Source organism: Oryzias latipes, chromosome 18 (genome assembly GCF_053564925.1).
Source record: "Oryzias latipes strain Hd-rR chromosome 18, Olatipes_Hd-rR_3.1".
Taxonomy (NCBI): domain Eukaryota; kingdom Metazoa; phylum Chordata; class Actinopteri; order Beloniformes; family Adrianichthyidae; genus Oryzias; species Oryzias latipes.
In genome coordinates, this window is record NC_136254.1 from 34,925,701 (window position 1) to 34,952,985 (window position 27,285).

Genomic DNA, 27,285 nt, shown 5'->3' on the forward strand with positions numbered 1-27,285 from the left:
GACGCTGAGGGTTCCAGAGGGTGGAACCCAGCAACCAGTCAGATCCCAAACCCCCACATCTTTAAATTATTCTGCTATATCACAAAATAAAGTACATAGAAGTACTAACAACTACTGTACTAACATGTTTGTACTTCACCCTGTAAACCAGCGGTGTCAAACCACATCAGCATAGTGGTTGTCCTCAAAGATATAACTTATACATGTAACTAAATGTAATGAAAAATAAATGTAACTACTCCTTAATGTTAAATAACTCATTATTTACATATTATAACTTTTTAAAGAGACAATTACAGTTGCATAGAAAACATGTTTGCTTGTTATTCTAGCACAAATCCTTTTACATTTGGTTCTGTCAGGTTAGGTTATATGGACAGTGTTTAAGTCCTAATGTATAGTTGACCAATCTCATATTTCAAGACCAATTCCCCCTAGATACAGCGAGGAAAATAAGTACTGAACACGTCAACATTTCTCTCAAAAAACACATTTCTAATCGAGCTATTGACATGAAATTTTCACCAGATGTCGGCATCAACCCAAGTAATGCACACATAGAAAGAAATCCAAACATTTATGTCCATAAATGAAGTTATGTGTAATAAAGTGAAATGGCACAGGGAATAAGTATTGAACACGCTTACTGAAATGTATTTAATACTTAGTGCAAAAACCTTTGTTGGTGATTCCAGCCTCAAGACACCTCCTGTATGGAGAAACCAGTGGAATACATTGCTCAGGTGTGATTTTGGCCCATTCATCCACACAAACTGCCTTCAAATCTTCAAGGTTCCGGGGGTCTCTTCTGTGAACCCGGATCTTCAGTTCTTTCCAAAGATTTTCAATTGGATTCAAGTCTGGTGATTGACTGGGCCATTCTAGCAGCTTTATTTTCTTTTTCTTCAACCAGTTGAGTGTTACCTTGGCCGTGTGCTTGGGATCGTTATCTTGATGAAAGATCCAGCCTCTTTTCATCTTCAGCAGCCTGGCAGATGACAGCAGATTCTGATCAAGAATGTCTCCATACTTTTCTCCAGTCATTATTCCTTCAATGATATGAAGTCTACCAGTACCACCTGCTGAAAAACAGCCCCACGCCATGATGCTCCCACCTCCAAACTTGACTGTTGGTATGGTGTTTTGGGGGGGATGTGCGGTGCCATTTTTCCTCCAGCATGTTGTGTCTTATGACATCCGAAGAGTTCAATTTTGGTCTCATCTGACCAGAGTATCTTCTCCCAGAATGTCATGGGTTTATCCAAATGTTGTGTGGCAAACTCCAAACGAGCTTCAACATGCTTCTTCTTCAAAAATGGAGTCTTGCGTGGTGTGCGTGCATGGAGGCCATGGCGGTTGAGTGCATTACTTATTGTTTTCTTTGACACAACGGTACCTGCTGATTCCAGGTCTTTCTGAAGCTCTCCACGAGTGGTCCTGGGCTGTTGGAGAACCCTTCTGATGATTGTTCTGACTCCTCTGTCTGAAATCTTGCCAGGAGCACCTGGCCGTGGCAGGTTTATGGTAATTCCGTGTTCTTTCCACTTCCAAATGATGGCCCCAATGGTACTCACTGGAACTTTCAGAAGTTTAGAAATGCGCCTGTAACCAATGCCTTCAGTGTGTTTTGCAACAATAAAGGCCTGTTCACACCGGGACGAATTTCGCCGGCGATTTTCGCCGACGTTTAACGCCTCGTGACTAAACAAAGGGCACCAATGAGAGTGTGCACACCGACGCGAAAAAACGCCAGGCGTCAAAGCGTCAAAAAAAAAACGCCTCGGGTTCGTTTTTTTTTTTCGACGCGTCGCGTCGAAATCTACTCGGGTGGGTGATTAAGCTATGGTCGGATGGGTGAGGTGATGCTGTAGTATCGCGAGACCCAGCGAGACGAGTGTGGTGAGTCGACTTGGCGGCGCGTAAGCATTTGAACAAACATTTTCGATCTTGTTTCATTTTTCCGCCATATTAAAACATTTCCTGCTAACTAACATAACCTGTTAAGAGTATTAAGCTTCTGTCAGCCTGGAGGACCTGGAGAATTTCATTGACGAGTGTTTTAATACCTGCAACATGGTGAAGCCCAGAACCGCCACCACCACCCCCTCCGCCAAGCGTGAACGGCCTGAGGACTCTCCCGGGGCTGTGTCCTCTCCAGGCAGCGGAATGAGCGATATCCTGGATTCGATTGACAAAAAGCTCTCCAGCTTTGATGGCCGCCTCAATCTGCTGGAGATCCTCCATAGAGAATTTCAAGGTCTGCGGGAGTCTCTGGAATTCAGCCAGCAGCAGGTGCGGGAGCTCGCAGCGGAGAACCAGGCCCTCAGAGAGACCGTGAAGACCCTGAGCAGTGACACCGCCCGTCTCTCCGAGGAGAACCGATCCATCAAGGAAACCCTCCTGGATCTTCAGTCGAGGAGCATGAGGGACAATCTAGTGGTCGCGGGGGTTCCAGAGGAGGTAGGAGAAGACCCCGAAGCCACCGTGAGATCCTTTTTACAGGTCCACCTGAAGCTCCCCAAGGAGGAGGTGCAGAAGATCTCCTTCCACAGGGTTCACCGCCTCGGAGGAAGAAGGTCCGACCACCAGCGCCCGCGTCCTATTGTGGCTAAATTCGAACATTTCAAACAGAAGGAGTTGGTGAAGGGCCGCGGACGGGAACTGAAAGGCACGCATTACAGCGTGAATGACCAGTTCCCGGCAGAAATCCTCCGTAGAAGGAAGATCCTGTTCCCGCTGAGGAGGAAGCATCTTGCTGCTGGTTCGAGAGCGATTGTGGCCGTTGACAAACTGTACGTGGACGGACGGCTGTTCCGGGACCCGGAGATCACCCCCTGGCTGTGCTGAAGGCTTTCAGATCCGCGCTGAGAACATCTGCGCTGCCCAGAAGAAACCCGCTAAACTTACTTCAATGAATGGAAAACCGGATCATCAATAATCCACACCTCGATCTCAGGAAAACAGTCTTTTTTTTTTCGTCACCTCAGTCCCACTGATGTTTCTATTGTTGTTTTGTTGTTGTTTTCGTTTTCCCTTCTATCTCTTTTTTTCTTTCCTTTACTCTCCCCCCCCCCTCTCCCCCCTCATTATATGTAAATCACCTGGAAGCAACTCATCCTCGGTAAGTATTTATTTATGCACGGAACGGGCGCGCGCACACACAAGCGCACACAGGGGCGTGCACATGCGATCCCGCACACACACGCTGACATACTGCAATCACCTCACACAGGCTCTCATAGGACGCACGCGACACACAGCTCACATAGCCAGAAAACGTTCACGCGCACAGCGCTTCTCAAATGCGGGCACGCGCACACGGACTGGCACACAAGCACTACTTAGCTTTACACCTTTTCAGTCAGAGCAGTTATGAACAGTCTTAACATCGTTAGCTGGAATGTGCGTGGACTTGGCTCTGAGCCAAAGAAACTGAAAGTGTTAAATCACCTGGATGGTCTAAAAGCAGATATAGCTCTACTGCAGGAGACCCATTTATCAAATTCTTTGAATCACCTTATGTGCTGCTTACAATTTCCAGTTATATACTCTGCCAGTTACAACTCCAAACAAAGAGGAGTTGCTGTTTTAATTAATAAAAATCTTAATTTTACTCATAAGGATACAGTTACTGACCCAGAAGGCAGATTTGTAATCATTAATATATCCATTCAGAATAAGGACTATTGTATAGTGAGTATTTATGGTCCTAATGTTGACGACTCTTCCTTCTTTCACAGATTCTTCACCTCACTCTCAGTTCACTCTGACTCCACAATCATTATAGGAGGAGACTTCAACCTTGTTTTGGACCCTGAACTTGACAGACTCAGCACAGCAGCAAACCAGCGTACATGGCGGTCTGCAAGTATTCTAAAGCAGTACATGAATGATCTGGGTCTCTGCGACGCGTGGCGCTCATGTCACCCAAGCACTAAAGGGTTCACCTTTTTTTCTCCAGTTCACTATTCACACTCCCGTTTAGACTATTTATTAATCAGTAACTCTCTTTTAAAAAATATTCAAAGCTCCAATATCCATCCAATTATTATCAGTGATCATGCACCAGTCTCTGTAAACATTTCTAGGGAAAAATCCACACCCTCTGGTACAACCTGGAGGTTTAATACGTCTCTGTTAAAGGACCAGGAATTTCTTGAATTCTTTAAAAAAGAGTGGGCAACCTTCTTAGACTTCAACAATACTCCAGACATCCCACCGTGCGTTCTTTGGGAAGCAGCAAAGGCAGTCATGAGAGGGAAAATCATTTCTTATTCAACGCACAAAAAACGCAAAGAGAAAGCAGATTTATTAGAATTAGAAAATAAAATCAAAACCCTGGAGACTGCTTATGCTGCTTCTGCACAGGAGCACATTCTGGGAGATCTGAAAAATTTAAAGCTGCAGTTAAATGACATCATTAATAAACAAACACAATTTCAAATACAAAGGCTACGACTTGAAAGATTTGAAAACTCTAATAAATCTGGCAAATTTCTGGCTAATCAGCTTAAAATTAACAGAGAAAAATCATCAATCACCTCTATTATGGACCAAACAGGAAATGTCACCCATGACCCGGTCAAAATTAATAACGAATTTGAAAACTTTTATAAAAACCTGTACACACCGCAGATCAATCCGTCAGAGCAAAGTATTGACTCATTTCTTAATAATGTAAACCTACCCAGGCTAAATGAGGATCAAATCACAAACTTAGATTCTCCGCTCTTGCCGTCTGAACTTCATGAAGCTCTGTTACTTATGCCCAATGGTAAAGCACCAGGGCCTGATGGCTTTCCTGCTGAGTTTTATAAAGAATTCTGGGAACAACTGGCACCAACATTTTATAAAACTGTCACATCTATTAATGAGAGCCAATCAATGCCACCTAACATGAACTCAGCCAACATAATTCTTCTTCTAAAACCAGACAAAGATCCCACTAGTCCTTCAAGCTATCGCCCCATTTCTTTAATCAATGCAGATGTAAAAATTATCTGCAAAGCACTAGCACAGAGAATAGAAAAAATCACTCCTCACATAATTCACTTCGACCAGACTGGATTCATCAAAGGCAGACACTCGGATGATAATGTCCGTAGACTAGTTAATATAATAGACTTTGCCACCATTAAAAAACAGGAAATGACGGTACTATCGCTGGATGCTGAAAAAGCCTTTGACAGAGTTAATTGGAAGTTCCTTATTGCTGCCCTCCATAAGTTTGGTTTTGGAGAAGCATTCATCAATTGGATCAAAATATTATATCACAACCCCAATGCATCAGTTAGAACTAATAAACAGACTTCAAACAGGTTTTTTCTTGGAAGAGGAACCAGACAGGGCTGCCCACTCTCTCCTTCTCTTTTTGCTATATTCATTGAGCCTTTAGCTGCAGCAATAAGACAGAATGAGAGCATTATAGGAATAAAAACCAAACACAGCCATCATAAAATTAGTCTTTATGCGGATGACATATTACTGTTTTTAAGGAATTTACATTCTGTAAATGAAACAGCAATGATCATAAATGAATTCTCCTCCATATCAGACTATTCCATTAATTGGAATAAGTCTGTTTTATTACCACTCAACAGGAATATGGAACAAAGACTCACAATTCCAGTTAAAACAGGAAATATCAAATATCTGGGTATCTACTTTTCCCCCAAACTATCAGAACTGGTGCAGCTAAACCACACCCCATTACTGAAAAGCATACAGGACGATCTAACACGCTGGACCAACCTGCCTCTGTCCCTTATGGGCAAGGTAGCCACGGTTAAAATGAAAATCTTACCCAAGGTTAATTATCTCTTCTCAATGATTCCCACACAACCGCCATTAAAATGGTTCAAAACATTAGACTCATCCATATCAAGCTTTCTATGGAACAACAAACCTGCAAGAATTAGTCTAAAAACTTTAAAATCTGCAAAAAGCTGTGGAGGATTAGAACTACCTAATTTCCACAAATACTTTCTTGCAAATAGATTACAATATATCTTAAAATGGTTAAAAAATAATCCAGAAACCAACTCATGGTTAGACTTGGAACAGGTGTTATGTGGAAAGATCAACCTGTCACAGCTACCATTTATTAGCCAAACAGTTAAAAAACAGGATTGTTTCAAAAGCATTAATATAAATGCCACCTTAACAGCCTGGTGGGAATTTCTCAAAATATCAAAATCATCAATTCAACCGTGCAAAATGACACCCATCTGGAACAACCCGGACATCCTTATTAACAAAAAAATGATTCACTTCCCAGCTTGGCAAGCAGGGGGCATAAAACAACTAGAGCACGTAATTATTGATAGAAGATTCATAACCCCCCAGGAACTTCAAGACAAACATGGAATAAATAACTTCTTGGAATATCAGCAACTTAAATCAAGTATTACTAAAAAGTATAAAATTAAAGACGACGATTTAAAGCTACCAGATGTAGTTACCACTCTGATTAATTTTTCAATGAATAGAACTCTCTCCAAAATATACAAACTTTTATGTAATTTAGATAACAATATTGCCCTTCCAACAAAAAAATGGGATGCAGATTTGAGCATCAGCACAGATGAAAGCTTCTGGTCAGAACTTTGTCTAAACACCTTTAAACTGACAAAAAGTCCAAATCTGCAGCTAATCCATCTCAAAACTCTTCACAGAATTTACTACACTGGACAGAGGATGTTCAAGATGGGTCTCAGTAACTCAGACATTTGCGAGCACTGTGATAATAATCTACCCGACAGCTACATGCACGCACTGTGGTTCTGCACTCCTGTCAGGGCTCTCTGGCAGCAGGTATGTGCCGATTTATCAGTCTGGCTTAAGGTTTCAATCACTGCCTCACCGTCACTTTGTGTGCTTGGTGACATGAGTGCCATCGATATAGAAGAAGGATTAGCATCTATCATTTTCATAACTCTTTGTATTGCCAAAAAAACTATTTTAATAAATTGGAAAAACAAGAAAAATATAAACATAAGTCAACACAGAAATCTGCTGTTTGATCATATCAGCTTGGAAAAAATGTCAGCCCAAAGCTCAAGTAACTTTGAAAGAATTCAGTCTCTCTGGTCTCCTGTGGTTGACTCCATGACTTAGGGGGTGGGGGGCTTGGTCGTCGCTGCTCCTTGCCCTTCTGCTGTGGTTTGGGGTGGGGGTCGGGGCTTCCGGTGCCTGGCGGGGGCGGTGGGGGGCTCCGTTGGTCGGGGGGTCGGGTCCGGTGCCTGGGTGGGGCGGGCTGGGGCGCTGCGTGGTCCTCTGGGCTTGGGTGTGGGGGTGCGTGGTGGGGGGGTGGGGTGGTGGTCTGGCTTGGCTTGGGGGGGTGGTCCCTTTGCCTGTGCTGGGGGGGGTTGGCGGGGGGCCCTGCTCGGGTGGGGGGGGCCCAGCGGCGCCGGATGGGCTGCCCATCTGCACCTGGGGCTGGGATCGGCCCTTCCCTGGCTCTGGGACGGGACGGGACAACCCTCTCGGGGCCCCCGGTCGCTCTGGGTGTCACCCGCTTCGGCTGCGGGGTCTGGGGTGGGGTGGGGTGGGGGGCTTGTCGGCCCTGTCCTGTGGGGGGGCGTTCTGGGGGGGAGGGGGGGCCCATTATTAGTACGGGTCGGGGGGGCTAGCGGGTCGGGGTCTCCGCTGAGGCAATCAGTGGTTGCCTCGGCCGGTTGGCCTCCTCGGTCCCGTCGAGGCCTGACCAGAGCTCTTCTAGGGCCGGCGTCTGGGGGTGGGGGCCTGGGCTTGCTCCGGGGGGGGGCGACGCTTTCTGGCTCCTCTCTCTCTGTGTGGGGTGGGTGGTGCCGGGCCTGGGGTGTCGGCGCCTCCGGGGGTGGGCCCCTGGGCTGGGTGGCCCTGGCCCCTTTGCTGGGGGTGGGCTGGGGGACGGCTGTTTGACCACCGGGGGACAGTCTACCAGCTGTCCCCAACTTACCCCCTTCCTTATATAACCTCATATTAGGGTGAGGGGGTGGGGGGTTTAGCCTGCGATGCGCCTTGGGGGGGGGCTACTTGGGAGTGGCCCCCCTCCTATGGTTGCCGTATGGAGTGGGCCCCCCCTCTTTCGGTTTTATTTGCACCTTAGACACGTAGGGTCCTTGGTAGGGGGGGTGCTTGGACATCACTGCCAGCAAGCAGCAGATGTCCTCCTGGCACCCTACCCGCCAATTTTAACCGCACCTTAGACATTTAGGGCCCCTTGGTGTGGAGGGTGAGGGGACATCACTGTGAGTAATCAGGAGATGTCCCCTTAGTGCCCTACTCGCCAATTTTAACTGCACCCCCCTTAGTACACACACCCCTCCCCCTTCAATATATACATTCAAACATAAACACACACACATGCACACAAACACCCTCTCAAACACCCATACACGCACACACATTTTACAAGGAAGGTGGGACCTGGGTCCATCTGTCCCCTACCCCGTCCCTGGTGGGGGGTGTGGGCCCCTTGGCGATGGCGGCCGTGTCCCTTGGGTGCCGGCTCCCTGGGCCCGGCGGTGCTCTCTCCGCGCGGTGGGGGGGTTCATATTACACCTGAGCCGGGGGTGTTCGTGTCCCTGGGGGGTGGGTCCTGGTCCTTGCCCCTGGGCGCTGGGCCCCGCCAAACTTCCAACATGGCCGAGCCTGGTCGGGCCATATTTATAACATCCCTTATGGGCCGCCCTTTTTTCCCCGGGGTTCCCCCCTCCTGGGCGGGGGCGGCGGGCCCCTGCCTTGCTCCTACCTGGACCAACCGTGGGCCGGGTGGGTGGCTGCCTGGAGTGCGGAGCGGGTCTCCCTTGGGGGGTCCTGGCTCGTACCTGGGGTCGGGGCGGGGGGATGCCCGGAACTCCTGGGTGGTGGTGGGGTGCTCGTCTGGGGCTGTGGGCGTCCCTCTCCGGTGGGGCCCTGCGTTGGGCTCTTCCGGCGCGGCGGGGGGCTGCTTTCCTGGCTGGGCTGGGGCGGCGCTCTCTTTCCCTCTGCGCCTCCCTGCTCTCTGGCTCTGGGGGCCTCGCGGCGGTCCTGCTGGCCCTGGCCTGGGTGGCGGTCTTGGTCGCCCGGGGGGCGGTTGTTCCCTGCCTGTTCCCGTGTGGCGCTGGGGGAATTCCGGCTGCCGCTGCTGCTGCGGCGGGGGTATGGGTGTGGGGGTGGCTGGGCGCTCCTCCTCCTTCTTTTCACATTCCACCATCCATTTTAGAAGAACATAAACACTCACCTGAGCACAGGTGTTAGCTCACCTTTGCACTAATAGTTTGCATGATTGAATGAATGAAAGATTTCACACTAGTTGGTTTAAAGGCATAAGTATGCGTTCGTGAACACTATCTGTTTTGTGTGCATGTTGACATGTGGACATTTCTGCGGCTAGCAGGTGTGTTGATAATATTTGAGTGTGTGTGAACAGGCCCCGCCCTTTTTGTACTACATTTGAACCGTACCGTAACGATAAACAACCAGTAAACCTGCCTGCTCTATGCTGCTTCATGGTCTTACCCCCCTTCCCCTCCTATTATCACCCTCCTACCCCCCCCTCTCTCTAACGTCCCTCTCTCTTGTTCCCCTCTTTCCTTTTCCGTCCGGTCCAACACCAAAGATTTTCAAACATGATTGAAATTAATAAAGTTTGGCCTCAATTACAAAAGGGGTTTATTCAGACATACCTTTGGTTTGTCTGAAGATGAATAACCCCTCTTGTTAGAATAAAATATGTCCAACACAAGAGGCCCTCAGCTCTCATCTGTTTGCCTAGCTGTTGGACAGGACAAGTTAAAAAAAAAAAAAAAAAAAAAAAAAGAAATCTACTCGACCAATGAGAATGGCGCTTTTGCTCACGTGTCTGGAGCTTCTGAAGTTACAGTAAAACACAACTTGGGGGCGCTCAAACACAAAACTGCCTTGCTGAGCACACATACCAGCGAAGAAGATAGACGCCAAGTAGCGTCTACACAGCCGCGAAGAAATAATGACGGACATTCTAAAATATCCCCGAACCAAGCACCAGTTGGAGCTACTGGTGCTTGAAATATTCATGTTTTCTTTGTTTGATTCTGACAAGCGCGTAAATACTTGCTCTCTTCTTCTGAGTGAAAAGCGACTTTAAGAAGCGTAAAGTTGCGCAGCGCCACCATGTGTACAGGAGTATTTCTGTTTTACATTAAGCGCCATCTAATGTCAGGGAATGAAATTGCATGTTCACTCGGCTCATCGTCAGCGAAAATCGCCTGGGTGTGAACACAAAAAACGTGGCGTAAAAAGGTTGGCGAATAACGCCTGGCGAATATTCGTCCCGGTGTGTACGGGCCTTTAGGTTGCGTATGTCTTTGGACAGCTCTTTGCTTTTACCCATCATGCAGTGCTTCTTGTCTAACACCTTGCTGGTGAGAAACCTTTTTAAAAGGCATCAATCAGGACTATACCAGCTGATATTACTTTGCACTAATAGGGGGCAGGTTAACCTTCTGAATACTGACAAACTCCAGCTGCTTTCTTGGCTTGCCAGACCTTTTTACCCCTCCTTTTCTTCATGTGTTCAATACTTATTCCCTGTGCCATTTCACTTTATTACACATAACTTCATTTATGGACATAAATGTTTGGATTTCTTTCTATGTGTGCATTACTTGGGTTGATGCCGACATCTGGTGAAAATTTCATGTCAATAGCTCGATCAGAAATATGTTTTTTGAGAGAAATGTTGACGTGTTCAATACTTATTTTCCCCGCTGTATGAATAAATACACACCAATCTTTATTTTTTATTTTAAGAAATTAAAAACTTTAATGTTCTCGCGGGCCACATAAAAATGACATGGAGAGCCACATTTGGCCCCCAGGGCCTTGAGTTTGACACATGTGCTGTAAAGCGAATCACGCAGCGCTGGCGTCCAGTTTAAGTCGATGTACAGACGCCTTGACAGTTCCACCATCTGATCTTTGGGGAAGGATTCATGTTGTGTCGACCAATCAGGTACTCAGCTTTGGCCCAGGACCTGATGCAATCAGTGGGTGGAGTCTAAAACCAGCGTGAAGGAGAATGTGACAGTTTGTGTTTTGTAGCACAAAGCTGCTTTTCTCTGCTTCATAATCAGTAGATTTACGTTGTTTGGGTCAAAATGTTTCTACTGTAAAGTGTTGCATATCGGTGCAAAGCTGCTTGTCCTTCCATCAGATTCTGTTAGAATTATGGTAAATGGTTGAAGAAGTCCTGTAGTTTGATGAACGTCAACACTGGAGCTGAAGTCCCAGAGTTAAAGGGTTAAGCTAACCAAAATCCTCAACAGTGAAACTAACAATGTTGCAGCCAAATGAAACTGAAGGATTTTCCAGCAGAGAACAAACCCTCAATGCCTCAGATGTGAACACATCCTAAGGCACTTTGAGTCTTTGAAGCCCGGCTAGCTGCTGCCAAAGGGACGGTTTTAATGGGCAAGGTTAAGAAAGAGAGAAAAGTCAAATCCATTTCTCAAAGAAGAACAGTGGAAAAAGACAAAAGCAGGAAAAGCTCTTAATGTCCTTTCAGAACTCCAGCCGGCAGTGTCTCATGACATCATGTCAGCTGAGGCGGAACTCCAGAACCGCCGAACGTAACCAGCGTTCGGATAAACGGTGGCCCACACCTGCGGCTCCTGGACTGACTGCAGGCAGGACTCAACCTGCAGAGCCCAAAATCTACACTCACTAACACCAACCCCGCCTCTACGGATGGACCACACGACTCCATCCTTCCACCACAACCAGAGTCCCTTCAGAGGCGACAAACAGCAGGAAATCTGAACCGTAAACCAACAACAAGTGTCACACAGCCACTGCATACAATCTACACATGATGCATGGATGAAGACTGGTAATACGTGAGTATACGTGGAAAAAGTGCAAAAAGTTCTGGTCTTTACATGAAATTTTCACATATCTATCAAGAATGAACCACGTTAAAAACACGGATAAAACACGCAACAAACCTGTAAATCAACGTAGAACATGAACTGTGCGTGATAATCTGTTTACCTGCAATTCATCAGGGATTCCTGCATCAATTACATAATTTAAAGGGATATGAGCGCCGTGTATGCAGTTATACATCGGTGGTTCATGCATGAAAAGTCAAGACAAACATGGAACAGTCGTGGACAGACACACATTTGCATCTCCCAAATATCACACACGATTGGGTAAGATTGACATAATTATTGGGTATAAACTACATAAAATACGAATAAACTGTAAAATTCTAAACCAATCAAAAATTTTGAACAGCTCAAAACAGGAATAACGTAAAGGTATCGAGCAGTTCTTCTTACTTCAACATCTCTTGAAGGTAAAGGAAGAATTTACAATGACTGAGTCATCACATGACCCGTGGACGCTACAGGAAGTGAAGATATCATGTGGTCATTGTGATCAAATGCCTGTCTGACAACCAAAGGACGACACCCACATAATAACACAATTTCCATCCATCCATCCATCCATCCATCCATCCATCCATCTTTAGATCCTGCAGAATCCCTTTGGCAGTTACAGAGTTGCTGGAGCCTGTTCCAACTACCAGGTCACCAGTTTGTTGAAGGGCCACTCACCAACATGCAAACCTAAAGGACAATCAAGCAGAACCGATCAACCAATGAGGCGTGTTTTTGGACCGTGGAAGGAAACGAGTGCTCCTCTGTGGAGCCCAGCCGCATAAATAATGTTTTTTTTCTAAATGAGGCATAGTAGTCAGGAGTAATACATCTAACCTGACTGTAGGTTGGTTACTGTTTTCCATTGTATTGAATGGTGACTAACTTGTGCTATAGACTAGCTAATGGTTACCCGCTGAACTGACCTAGTGCTGTTTTACAGGACGCCAAAAGGATATCTGGCACTTCTTTAATGAGCTTCAGCAGGTCAAAGCAAACTTCTCTTTCCAAGTCAGAGCTTCAGATGTGAAGCCAGCAGCTGGCGTCGCGTTGGCATTCAGAGCTGGTGTGTGGGGATTACGGCCTGACCGTCACAGGTCTACACCTAAGCTGCTGCAGAGGCCACGCTCTGTCTGAGTCTAAAGCATCCCTAAGTCTGTGTGCCGCTCAGGACGGTGGAGAACTTCTGACCGTGGAGCCTGATGCCGATCTCAGAGTTTGATCTTTTCTCCTGGTCTCTGCATTCAGGCGGGAACTCTCCAACAGGATCAGCAGAGTGTAGGAGGATTAATGGATTGGCAGAACGCTGAGGGTCCGTCAATGACCCCCAACCAAACAGCTAGAACAGATTCCAGAACTCAGTGAATAATAATCTGACTCACTCAAAGTAATGAGAGAAGCGGCACGATGGTGAAAGTACTCAGGTTAAGAGCATCTGTTCCAATGCACTTACAGAATCAGTTTGCATTCAAGTAACTCAGAGTTTAGCTCATCGGGATTACTTCACAAGAGTGTGGATGACAGACGCTGACAGGCTCCTTCAAGATCGGAAACATGGTTTAACACGTGTGCTATCCTATGGGGTCCAGATGACCCCCCCCCCTTCCATTGACGTGTTCTTCCTACCATGACAAAGGTGGATAAAGGTGGAAAGATTTCATGTAATCCATGGACACCAGTGAAGATCACAAATCATTGAAGAAAAAAGGTTCAGAGCACTGTCTAGTGGGTCTAGATGACCCAACTCCCAATGGTAAAGGGCCTAGGATAGCACAAGGGTTAGAAAAGGATTCATCTTCTGTTGGATATTTTTCTCCAGTTGGAACAAAGCATCCAATTACTTTCTTCAGGATTTGGTATCAACCCTGATTTTTGGGTCTTGATTTTGTTTTGGCTCATTTGTATGTAACAAAACAACAACAACAAAACAGAAACATTCTGAAAAATCTTGTTTCTAATTTGCTTATGAGGAAGTAGCAATGAAAAAAATCTTATTGGCTCATAATAAGCCTGGTGGCATGTCATAAAACAATAACATCGTCTTAAATTTAGCACAAAACATGTGTGACAGGTTATATGTAGACCTAATAGCAGCAGTAGGGATGCAACCATTCACTTTCTCCATGATTCAGTTCAATCCAGCAACATACGGTTCGGTTTTAAACCAAGAACGGGCATCCCCAGTTCTGACCAACTGCCTAACCCATAAGACCCATAAGAGAACACCACGAATGGGTTTGTGGCATATTCCAAAGCATTTTATTTTCTTAAGGAAAAATGGGTCTGGGTTCCTGTTGGCCGTTAAAACTATGGTTAAAAAAATAGGTAAGGAAAAGCTCTGCATGTCTAGTTTAGTCAACTTTAAAAACAGGAACCACGATAGCAATCCAAACCACAAACAAAAAGCAAAAAAGAACAGATGGTTGTAAAAATCTCTGAGGTTCATCTGTTTGTGCCATAAGTTAAGAAGCACGGATGAAACACAGAAACATGCCGACGGTCATAAGGCCCAGAAAGTCCCTGAACTCTGGACAATTTGTAGTTTGTGTGGACGTCCTACGTATCACGTGTGCATCATTAACGTATGGTCAGTAAGGAGGCAAATACTCACGCTTCACTAACAACTAGAGTGTGGGGTCAGGACACCATCACCCATGCATCAAAAGTGGGTGTAACTTCCATCAGCCTAATGAATACTTCACGATACGCTCACCACACGCGTGACAATGGTACGTTCCATTTTCACGACTTAAGAGCCTCAAGGGAACTGCAAGACACACCTCTACTCTCCTGAAGATGGAACCGCTCCCCTCAACGACGCCCTACAGGCCCAGACGACCCACAACAGCCAAACGGGACAACCCCGGTACAGGTCATGTGACTGAGGCGTCAGACACCAGGTCTTCTTGTTTTCCAGTTGTGTATTTTAAACCTTCAGTCAGACATCTTGGTAGAAATGGTTGTAACGTGGGCTTACTGTCATGTTTGGACAAAGTGACCCAAAATAAGCCAAACCGTTTGCCTGGGCGTCTCCCAATGACTTTGGGCTCAGTTAGGCGACAGAACGTCTCCACCTGTCACCGCGGCAGACAGCTGTCCTGAGAAGGTGGAGGTTTTTCACCGAGACTGAATTCCACGCTCAGCGCCTTCAGACACTCAGCTCAGCGAGGCGTCCTGCCGCTCGCTCACTCTCCTCCCTGAGACGAGGACAAAAATAGAGGTGCTGCAAGTTACAAGCAAGTGAGAAAATGGAGTGATGAATAAATCAGAGGAAAGTGATGCACATCTAAATGCAGACAGAGAACAGAGAAGTTCAGTCTGAACCAACCAGGAATCTCCAGGATTATTTTCCTGAATGTGCAAAAAAAGAGCCGCATAAATATTCACATTTACTGAAAACCACTCCTTTTTATATTTTACTGACTACAGATTTAATTGTATTTTTGTGTCCCTCACTTTGTCGTTTTTAGACAAAACAAGCAGGAGTGGACAGCAGGGGGGGGGGGGTTTCTTCTGGGACAAACTGGAACCTATGGAACATTCAGGGCTGCAGAGCTGGAAGCTTCAGCACTTTCCTCTCTGATTCAGTGGACAGAATAATTGCCAAAGTCATTGCCAAAGGCGACGTGTGTTGCAGAAACGCCAATTCTTTTATTACAAATAAATCAAGGTTAAAGCCTCCTGTGATCTTCAGCTCGTTTAGAAGATAACAGCAACTCCACTGAACACGTCTGAACCCCTCATTACACGGTCGCCGTCTATTAAAAGACTGGATTTTCTCATCACAGGGCTTTTTGAACACGCTGAGGGAAATGAGATGATTCACTACAAAATATCTCTGATGGCATCCATCATGAAAAATCACCGTGAACCGTCTCCTGTGGAGGACCCTCCCAGAGTTTGTAATGATTGACCTGAAAGTCTGCCCGGTATCATATGTAATCCATGCATTTCTGAGACCACTTTGATTATCAGCACCATCAAAACCTGCTTTATAAACCCATATAGTAAATAACTCACTCCATGTAATGCATCATCATGCCACTAGGGGCAGTACAAGGGTCTTTTCCTGCTCATTTCAAAATGGCTGACTCCAGGAACACTTTTGTTAATTTTAAAAACTTTTTGTTGAGAATGACTCTTCTATTGTAATTTCCTGTTTTAAATGACTACTTTCTGAATTGAAATAATTAAATATAATTAATAATTTTTATACGGGTGAATACTCGATTCTGATTGGCTGCTGGGTGTGGATTTTTTAGTGTACACCTAAAAAAGTAGTTCCAGTCACATGGCTTAAATGTTCTGTATCACTGCGCTATCATGATCATCAGCATAGATATAACACTTTACTTTGATGCCGTGGTCGAGATAGATGCCGGCTCACGGTAACATAACAACCGCACCACATAACAAACATCCCTAACACGTTTTTTGTGAAAAAAGTGATCTGAATAAAAGAAATAACAAGAATAAAGTACTAGAAAGTATTTCTTTCTTCTGTAAGTGACCATGGTGAGCGGGTCAATGGCCTTTGAAGTGTGTATTAGCAGAATGTGCGTTACACTTTGCTTTGGATGGTTCAGGCTTCCACGGCGTGCGTTAGTTTCTGATGATGCCGTTATTCTTTTCTTCATCCAGTTACACTGTGTTCAAAATGGGAGGATGACATTTAGCACAGACGGTAAATAAGGTGCTTTTTTTCCTGAACAGTCATGTCAACATTTTTGCATCTAAAGGCCCGTACACACCGGGACGAATATTCGCCAGCGTTTTTCGCCACGTTTTTTGTGTTCACACCCAGGCGATTTTCGCTGACGATGAGCGGAGTGAAAATGCAATTTCATTCCCTGACATTAGATGGCGCTTAATGTAAAACAGAAATACTCCTGTACACAAGGTGGCGCCGCGCAACTTTACGCTTCTTAAAGTCGCTTTTCACTCAGAAGAAGAGAGCAAGTATTTACGCGCTTGTCAGAATCAAACAAAGAAAACACCAGTAGCCAGTAGCTCCAACTGCTGCTTGGTTTGGGGATATTTTAGAATGTCCGTCATTATTTCTTCGGCGTCTATCTTCTTCGCTGGTATGTGTGCTCAGCAAGGCAGTGTTGTGTTTGTGCGCCCCCAAGTTGTGTTTTACTGTAACTTCAGAAGCTCCAGACACGGTTGCAAAAGCGCCGTTCTCATTGGTCGAATAGATTTCGATGCGACGCGTCAAAAAAAGAAAAACGAACCTGAGGCATTTTTAAAAAGTGACGCTTTGACGCGTGGCGTTTTTCGCGTCGGTGTGCACACTCTCATTGGTGCCCTTTGTGTAGTCACGAGGCGTTAAACGTCAGCGAAAATTGCGGGCGAAGTTCGTCCCGGTGTGTACGGGCCTTAACATTGTTATAAACTAAAACTTACCAAATCACTCAGATGGATCCTCATTTACACCGTCTGTATTTGTATATTCCAAATCTTTATGGTGGCTTTCATTCTAGAGTTTAAAACATCTTAAGTCCAAAGAATTAGAATTTTCTGTCACCTCTTCGATGTCGTGGCCCTACAGGGTTAAAAACGAATCCAAGGGTCTTGGCTGACAGTCAGATTGATGACGGAGCGGCCTCTGAAGGATCGGGGACGGGGTCCTTGGGTTTTATGCTGTTGGGTGGTGGCTCTCTACAGCGCTGGCCTCTATCACAGGAGGTGAAGGCCGCTCATGCACAGCTGATGTGAGTGGATCCTCTGATGTGGTGTAAGCTAGTAAGCTGGCGGACAGTCATTTAAAAAGGAGCCCCCAAAGACCCAGAGGTGCTGCTGCCTCGTTAGGCGTTGGCTCCAGCGTGGGTGTTTGTTTTGGACGTTTGAGGCCCGTCTGTGAGGCCCATGGGGGTTTACATGACTGGATTGGAGGGAATATGAGGGAAATGTGTTTTTCTGTTTGGTTTGGAGACGTTGTTAACTTGGGTTTTGAGTATTTTCTTCAGTTTTAGCTTTTAGACACAATAGATTTCTGATAATGGACACCATGGTCCCTGACGAAGGCAATACATAGTGAATCAATTAGTAGCACTTTGTCTTATTTTAAATGTTTAAATCATTGTTTAACAAGAAGCTGATTATTTGTGTTCGTTATCACTTTTTGATGGACATCCAGCAGCCAATCAGAATCCAGTTTTCACCACGGCTGTTGTGCAGTTTAATGACTGCTAGAAAATCTGGCGTCCAGTCAAGGTGGGAAAGACGATGAACCTGATGAAGAGAGACAGGTGATTTTTAGACGCTGGACTTTTAGGGTTTTGAAATTAACGAGTCAACGAAAAACCCCAAGTTTATCTGTCACATAACGAAAATGTAGCAGCAACAGCAAAGCGTACGTCTATCCGTGTCACATGAGATTCCTCTGTAATTCCTCTGTATGATGACAGGTTAATGAGAATTCTTTTATTTGCTGATTTTGTTTGCCTTTTATTAGATGCATGAAAATATTAGAAACTTTAGTTTCTCTTGTCTTCGTCATTGCTTCCTTCTAACCTTTAGGATTACAGAACAGAGGATGAAAAACGGGTGAAAAAGGGGAAACTGGGTAAGAACGGTGAGGAAGGTGAGCAGGTGGAAGCCAGGAGAGTGAAGCAGGTAATAAACAGCGACAGCAGACGGATTCAATCTCCAGCGTGGGGATTCTGCAGCTGCTCTCGAACGTCTCCCCTCCAGGCCACCCGGCTTTGGCTTCGTTGGGAAGCGTCAAAGCTGTGGCGAGGTGAAGTGAAAGGAAATGGAGGGAGGAGTGAGTCAGGATGGAAATGTCAGCGTTACCCAGCAGGAAAACTCCTCCAAAGCAGCTCAGACGAGGGAAAATGGAAACACGTTTGTGTCCAACGAGACCATTTCACACCAAGAAAACCACTTTACCTCCACCAGAGAGGAGCTGCCAGGGCGGGTTACAGAAAAACACCAAGGAGTCTGCAGATGCTTCACCTCTGAGGCGTTCAGGAACATCCGGGAAAAAAAACACCCTTAAATCAGACGGTCGCATGATTACAGTCCTCCAACAAAGTCAAAGTAGAATATCATTTTACCCTAACAGACTCACATCAGGCACGAACAGGAAGTTCAAATATATTATGCATATGCACCGCTCTGCAGAAACTATGTCCTAGAAAAACAAGACTTCACTGTTTTAAAGCTTGACTCAAAAGTCATTCTAGGTGTAAATATTTCCTCTTAATGGGGCAGAGCCCACTTCCAGATAATCTAAATAACACTGAAGGGCTTTAACATCTTTGCTGTCCCTAACAAAAGCTGCTCTTCACATCAGCGTGTCTTCAGGACCACAGAGAACGTTGCAACACATTCAGTTCCATCAAAGATTTGCTGGAGAGCAGGAGGCGTAGATAAAAAGCGTGGCCTGTCGGCGCTCAGCCTCCTCCGCTTCCCCATAAACGGCTGTGAAATGTGGCACAGAGGTTGTTCTGCTGTCGTCTGTGGACAAACACGTTTGACCTCTGAGGCTGCTGAGACGGACGCGCCGACAGTAGGTTTACTGCCGACGTGCCACAAACGTCACAGCCCTCCAGAGCTAACCAATGACGGAGAACGGCTCCGTGACCAGAACAAAGGCAGCAGGGGGCCCAGCGTCACATCCATGGAGACTTTCCTAGTTTGATTTCCTCTTTGGTTGGTCTGTAATAGACGTTATGTGAATCATGATTTCTAATAAGCTCAGGACTTTGAAACCCAGACCAGCGGAGTCTCCGTCCATCCGGCCTCGCTTCACAGCGGCTTTGGTCACAGTGGAGTCCATCAGAGTGTCAGAAGGTGAAGTATTCTCCACTCTGTTATCTTTGTCAGAGAACCCCCCCCCCCCCCCCCCTGCTGTTAAATGCTTCACAACGTTGCCAGGTCGGTCGGACAAATTCAATCCAATCCCACTGAGAGCGCCGCCTCAGCAACCCCCTCCAGAAGCGTCTGTGGTGAGCACAGCAGCACATATACAGGCAAGAGCACACACTGCTCCACAACTACACAATGAACAACACAACAAGAGGATTTAGAAACAAGGTTCTTCACAAACTGTGACGTTCTGGGAGCTTAGATCTAAGAAGTGGAAGTAGCAGATCTAATTATATGTTTAATCTTTGATGCACAGACATTGGAATCCCCCCCATGTTAACCCATGAAACACGTAGGCTGTAGTTTATTATCACCACATGTAGTAATTATACATTTAGGTCTAGTTTTAATGATGGAATACCCGTCATGTTGATTTAACTTTGACTTTCTTTGTGATCCTTAAAAAATGACAAACAGCTGATTTATTTATTATCACCAAAGTGGTTTGTAGCATATTGGCAACAACAGGCACTACGCATAATAACGTAAACATGGGGATCGGATCGGATCGGTACCGAAAGGGTTTTATCCGCTGCCAAACCCGGATTTGGGTTCGATCCCGGGCTTCAAAAACCACGACGATTTTTTCCAAAACATTCAAACAGCGTCAAAGGATGAGGGACGTACGCTTACTTACTTACTTATTTACTTACTTAAACACACGCAGAAGTAAACACGTATTTCCCCGCTCATCGCCACGACGACTGTCTTTTTTACGGAGCGTTGTTCACGTTACTCCTATCAACCACTGAATTAGGATCTTTAGCGGTGAAGCACCTTTTGCTATTCTGTATTTTATATGAAGTTCTGCCCACTTTTATGGCCCCACCCATTCTTCCATAAGCCCGCCCACAATCTCTAGGAAGGTACAATAACTGGTTTAACAGAATACAAGTGATTGACGAGTCAGAAACAAACTAAATGAAGCACTGAAATCAGGGGCCGGGATGGGCGCCGGCATCCCCGTGACCCCAAAAGGGACAAAACGGGTTCAGAGGATGAATGAATGACGTTTCTATACGATACCAGGAGTACGGCATACGCTGGTATTAGTACCAGTCTGTACTTATGCAACGGTCTTTAGAGTTTACGTAGCACAAATGCTTCCAGGTTTATTGAAAGCAAACGTTCTCCTCTTTACTGCACTGTTCTTAGACAAACCAACAGCAGACACTGGAGTGTATAAAGACCTTCCAAGGAGAAGCCACCAAACATAATCATGAAGGATAAACTCCAAATAGGAACTAAATCTGGAGGCTGGTTTACAAGGCCAGCAGTGTATGTTGACTTATTAAAATGGAAGCTTAGCTCGCCGCCTCGGAGCTCAAATAGATTCACTGAAGCTGTTGATAAGAAACTAAAAGTGGCATTTAATGCCTGGATGCTCCAACCAGACCTGAAATAGTTGTTTTAAATTACTATTGGTTTCTTAAAGCATGAAAACTGGTCTATAAAATTTTAAAAGGTCATCAAAAGGAAAAAATAGAGTCCTAACGTAAAACTTTAATACATAAACCCAAAAAGAAAGACTGAACTAAATGTCAATATGACATTATATTCCGTACTTCTACTCTATTAATTCACAATTTAGATTAAGGCAGAGAAAAACATACAAAGGGTCAAATAACAAACAGGAAATTGGCTTTGTGAACAAACAGAGTTAAAAGGGAAGCAGAAACAACAGAGCCTGAGTAAACCTGTGTGCTCTGTGATAGCTGACATGAGAAATATTACAGCAGACCTTAATTAACCCCCCCGCCATGTGTTTCTCACGCTGATGGTACGCTCCAGCGAGCACCACAAACACGGGGACGTCCACCTACACAAACACATCCCTGACTCCTGGATTGAGTTTATGTCTAAACACGACTCCACAGCGAGGACAGCCTGAAATTCACCACACCTAAAGTCCAGCAGCTTCAGGAGTACAGGTAAAAACTGTAGTATATTATACATACACAACCATAAAAGAGGTTTCTTTGAAAATATTATTTTTCATTGACCTGAATTTGTCAGGGAATTATTGACAAATGCCTTTCAAACGGGATTTACCAGCTTTTCTGGTCGTAGAAACTCCACATGTTGGAGCATAAATGACCATCATGCAACCACTTTAAGGTCATATGGACGAAGCTGAAGGCGCCTGGTGGCGTCGGTGAGCCACGCCATGCAAGTTACGGTAACAAGTTTCCTGGACTTTTGTCTCAACACAATCATTTGCAACATGCGATGACATGGCGTGTCACAGAGAACCGGCAGATTATTCAGCAGATGAGTGAACTATAAGGCTAACAAGGCGGCGATCAGAAAGAGATGAGCTTGCAGCAAACACTGTATGCTGATGATAGAGTGTGTTATGACAGTGATCTCCAAACTCTATTAGACCACCGAGCGGTTTACCGTCGGAGAAACGTACGAACTGGAAGTTGGCGTCTGATTTGATGGATTCCTGTTTCCGTTAACTTTTAAGGGGAAAGTCCATCTTCCTCCTCTGTATAATATATAATTTTTTTTTCTTTTGATGTTATGGAAGACTCATTAAAGAACGGCGTGCTACCTTAACTTTACCCTTAATCCTAAAAGTGGAGGTTAAAAACCAGATGCCAGCTTTGTCCTCTGTAATATATTTGCAGCTGCTTTACACTTTCTTTGTAGATTCAAGCCTCGTTTCCACTAAGTGGTACGGTCCAGTATTTGAGCGTTTCCATAACCCGTTAAGCCGGACCGAACCATACCATTTTTGGTTGGCTGTAGATCAATAGAAAATAGAACGGACTCGTTATGGCCACTGTTGGAACCCTTTGATTGGCTCCACAGGTTCATAATGGTCTCAGAAAGCTCCAGGAAAGTGGCTGTATTCCTCTTAGCCGCCTGCAGTCTTCTCTCAAACCGCCCGAAAGGCTTTGTGTCTACAAAAAACCAAAGGGAAGCTGAAAAATGAGCTGCTGGATGACCTCCATTGTTGTCTTTAGCTTCACCCCACACCATGATGGTCCAACTTTGAGTGGAAACACTCACCTGAATGGCCTGGACCATTCTAAACCGGACCGGACCGGACCACTCCGTGGAAACGAGGCTTTAGTGTTCTATGCATTTATGTGACATACTGCAGGTTTTCCCTGAAGTTTCCCCTTAACCTTTAAGGTGGATGCTAAAAACTGGTTTGGACTTTCTCTGTACACTAGATTTAAACAAACAAATAAATAAAACAAAGAGAATTCATAGAAACAGTAAAACTGTGCAGTAAAATAAATTGAGGATTTATTTATCATGATGGAATCGTCACAAAACGACATAACCGTGATAAAAAACGACACCAAAAAAGTCAGACACACACAGATTCTGAGTGTTTTTCAGTTTTGACATTTAAGAGAATCAAAGCTACAAATGTTTGACAACAGTCAACTAAAACCAAGCAGCATCGATCTGTCAGCTCTTCTTATTAATAAAGTTCTCCGGTTTTTCCATCAGAGCATCACAGAATCAGCACACACTCCTGAGTGCCGAGTCCACGTTGATTTTTTCATCTTCATGGATATTTAGCCAGAATTCACATGTCAGAGCTCATCCACAGAATCCAGTTACTGCTGCTCTGTTCTTCTGAAAAGACCTGCAGATTTCTGACCTCTGGCTGCAATCACGCAAAAAAAGAGACCGATTTTTGTAAAACAGCTTCATCAAAAACGTTTGACATGCATCCGTCTAAATTCAAACTCTTCACTTTTTTCCTCCCATCCTCTGTCGTAGAAACCAAATGCCTCGTTTCCCCTGACGGCTCCGGTCCGGTCCGGTATTTTGAGCGTTTCCACCATAAATGGACCCATTAAGCCGGACCGAACCGTACCATTTTTGGGCCCCCGTTGGTTGTAGATCCATAGAAAAGACTCTTCAAAACTCTTCCTGGAAGGGGCGGTTCCTCACTTTGTGATGTCACAAAGTTTACGTAGTTTACACACAATTATTACGTAACTCTTACGCAACAGTGTGTATCTTTTGCAAGATTGCATACACAAATGTGTGTCTTTCCCTGACCGTTCCACATATGTAGAACATGCCGAACAGTCTTTTTGCGCATTAACCACCGATGTTTACCTTTTATATCGCGTATACGGCGCACATGCCACGTTAAAATAACTGACGCACAGATGTGTTACACATAAACAGCGAAACAATTACTCGGTTCATGGTCTACGTTGGTTTACGTGTTCTTTTTTTGTGGTTTATTTGTGATACATCAGTGAACATTTGACGTAAAGACCACGACTTTTCTCTCTGTCTCCATGTAAATTCACGTGTGACCAATTTCCATCCATGCAATATCCGCTAAACGTACGCAGCGGCTTTAGTTTGGTTTATCAACCAGCTGCTGTATTTATGACTGATTTTAGGTTTTGTATGATTAGTGAAGCCCGTAGAGACGACTGTGTTGTAATGTTGGACTATAAAACTGAACTGAATCGTCCACCTCTGATGTCATCAGGTCAGCGCCTCATGAAAAGCCCGTCACCAAAGAACCAAATCCGTCCACAGGAACCTCCTGCTTTTTCAGGTTATTTTCTTGGGTTTTCTTCAGAAAACAAATCTGTGACAGTTTCTAATCTCCTGCTGCGGTGTGGCAACAAACACGCCGCCTGTCAGAACCTGCTGCGGCGCAGGAAACAGTTTCTGCACCTGACTCAACGACCAGAACCAGCCTGGACGTCCTGGCCCTTCTCTTCTTTAATCCAACTGCTGAATGTGCAGGACGCTCCACGATGCCGCTCTGCAGGACCAGAACCGGGTTCTGAGGGGCAAACCGGGTTGGTGCCACCGGTCACTTTACCCCCCAACACCTGAATTTACAGGTGAACTGTGGGAAAATCCATCATCTGCTCATCCTAGAACTATCATTTCCACAGCAGCTCCTGTCATGTGACGTCAGAGGGACAAACGCAGGAGGAAAAGGCGGAGTGACGTTAGCTGAAACTTCCACCTCGCACTCGCCGCCATGCGTGGTGGCGCCGCTCGCACACAGACCAAGGGACATGACTTAGCCGCCAGCCTCCAACGCTCAAATGGGGGAGGTGTGTGTGTGTGTGTGTGTGTGGTTTTTTTGTGCTTGCATGTATTTTGAATGTTCAGGGACGAGAGGCGGGCCGTCAGAATGATTGACAGAAGCTAAAATGTCACATAAGGCGGGGCTACAAACAGAACATTTGCTGCCTCAAGGGGGAACGATGCATTTGAAGCTCAGCTGCCAGCAATCATTAGTTCATTTGCTGTGTGTGTGTGTGGGTGTGTGGGGGTGTGTGGGGGTGTGTCGGTGTGTGTGTGTGTGTGTGTGTGTGCGTGTGTCTGTGTGTGGGTGTGTGTGTGCGTGTGTGTGTGTGTGTGTCTGTGTCTGTGTGTGTGTGTGTGTGGGTGTGTGGGGGTGTGTGTGTGTCGGTGTGTGTGTGTGTGTCTCTGTGTGTGTGTGTGTGTGTGTGTGTGTGGCTGCTGATAAAGTGCTCAGTCGGCCTCAAACATTTGCGGCTCCGCTCGTTAGCACGGAGATTACGATCAGATGTGAAAACAAACACGTCTTTTGCGTGTTTCTCCGCACCGCACACACCTGCCGCCGTCTGCAGCAGGTTGTAACCCCACCCCCACCCCCCCGGAGAGCTGGGGGGCCCTTTCCGGCTGCGCAGCAGCGTGAACAGATGCACTTGTCGCTCTGGGCCCTCAGGGCCACGTTGGTTCCCGCCGCTCGGGTGGGCTGTCTTCTGATTGGTCACATTTGCTGGGACTCGTGGTGGAGGCGCTCTTCTGTGTTTTTTATTTCATTTAGTTTGAAATGAACCGTTTCAGTTTTTATGTATTAAAAATATTCTGTCCATTCACTAAACGGAGGTGAAGAAGCCTTTCTTTCTGACTTGTGGTCTGGTTTGTCCTCATGTTTGTCTCAGTTTGGAGCGTTTCGGCCTCCGTCTGAGCCTGTGGGTCCTGCAGGAATTCCGTTTCAGCAGAGGCGGTCTTCACAGGAGGTTCGGCGATGACAGAACCACATCACTTTCAGGAATCTCCAGTTTCCAGGAATGTGCTGCCGTGCCGTCCACATGCATTCGTTTGTGATGATTGTGGCTCATGAAGTTTTCTCTGTAATGAGACGATTTAATGTGCCGTCAGCCCGTTCTGGACTTCTCCCCGTCCACTGCTGCAGCCGGGCTGAACGTTCAGACCAGAACCGGAGCTCCATGAAGCAGTTCTTCTTCCAGAACCATCAGCTGAAACTCACAGCAGCTGTCAGCTCCTGGATCCATTCAGGGTGAGATGGTCCTCAGAGAAGAGCTGGGCTCCTTCCTCATCTCCAAATGATGAAGAGGAGGAGGAGGAGGAGTGGTGTGGAGGGATGAGAGGCAAACATCTCAGCATCCTCTTCCCGCCGGTTGTTTCTCTGTCACTGAGCAGCACATCCGCTCTGCAGCTGCGCCGTTTGTTTGCGCGCATCTCAGACCTGCAGCCTGATGGCATCAGCCCTCACACCGGACCTGTGCGCGCGCGCGCCGGCGCGTGAGTGTGCCGCTTCATTATACATCGAACTTCCAAGATAAGTTTTCGTTCTTTTTGTGTTCAACAAAAATGTATTTTTCCTCTTTAAAAAAAATAATAAAATGATTTGACACTCACGTGCACTTCCTCCATGCGCGTGCGTTTGGTGCGCTCACGGATGCCGGCTCGGTCCGCTCTGGTTCCCGCGCGCGCTGGTCTGGGCTGCCGCGCGGCTCTCCGCTGCCATCGGGAATTTAATAAGAAAATACAGAGAGCTGCGCGCGACGGTAAATCCTCCGGATTCTCGCGCGTAATCCGTCAGATCTTGTTAAAATCAGACATTAGGAGTTTGGACTGAAGTCCGCCCCAGCCCCTGCCCTCCATCGCCCCCCACGTCCTCGGCTGTGGACCTCATCAGAACGAAGTAAGTGGGGATCGAACCCTCCCCGGCCAGCTCGTTTGTCTTCCCGCTCCCCGCGAATGCGTCCGTGCGCTCCGGACACAGAGACCGGAGTGAAGCGCTTGACGCGCGGCGGGACGACAGGAGGAGGAGGAGGAGGAGGGGTCTCTGTCCTCCTCACTGTCTCACTTCTTCTTTCGGGAGGATGAAGGGAAGAGCAAAGCCGGGAGGAAGAGGAGGAGGAGGAGGAGGAGAGAAGTGATGATGGAGGGAGGAGAGCGCGACATGAAGAAGGAGTCCGTGAAGGCTCCCTGACTGACATTTAGACAAAGTCATCATTAAAAGACCAACGCCTGATAAAAATATAGAAGACATGAAGCTGATTCATCTTAAAACATCCCAAAGATTCCATCCATGTTTCTATTTGCTGATAAAAATGGAAAGACTCACCAGCATCCAGCTGTTCCACACATTTCTGTGTCTGCAGAACTGCTGCTGACCTCCAGCCTCTCAGGAGAGAACATGGAAACACCCCCACAGCTCCTCCAGCTGCTCTAGTGGGGGCGCTGTTGTCCGAAACGAGCCATGAACTCGACAGGAAATAGTAGCAGAGGA

The 27,285-nt window shown here is 46.1% G+C and overlaps 1 protein-coding gene across 1 annotated transcript in view; it reads right to left on the reverse strand.

The window, feature by feature from the left end:
* npy2rl (neuropeptide Y receptor Y2, like) overlaps positions 1–26,785 on the reverse strand; it is a 54,120-nt gene extending 27,335 nt beyond the window's left edge. Inside the window, exon 1 of the mRNA XM_020711532.3 lies at positions 26,409–26,785. The gene's annotated coding sequence lies outside the window, so the exon portion shown is untranslated. The remainder of the gene's footprint in view (positions 1–26,408) is intronic.
* Between the last annotated feature and the right edge of the window lie 500 nt (positions 26,786–27,285).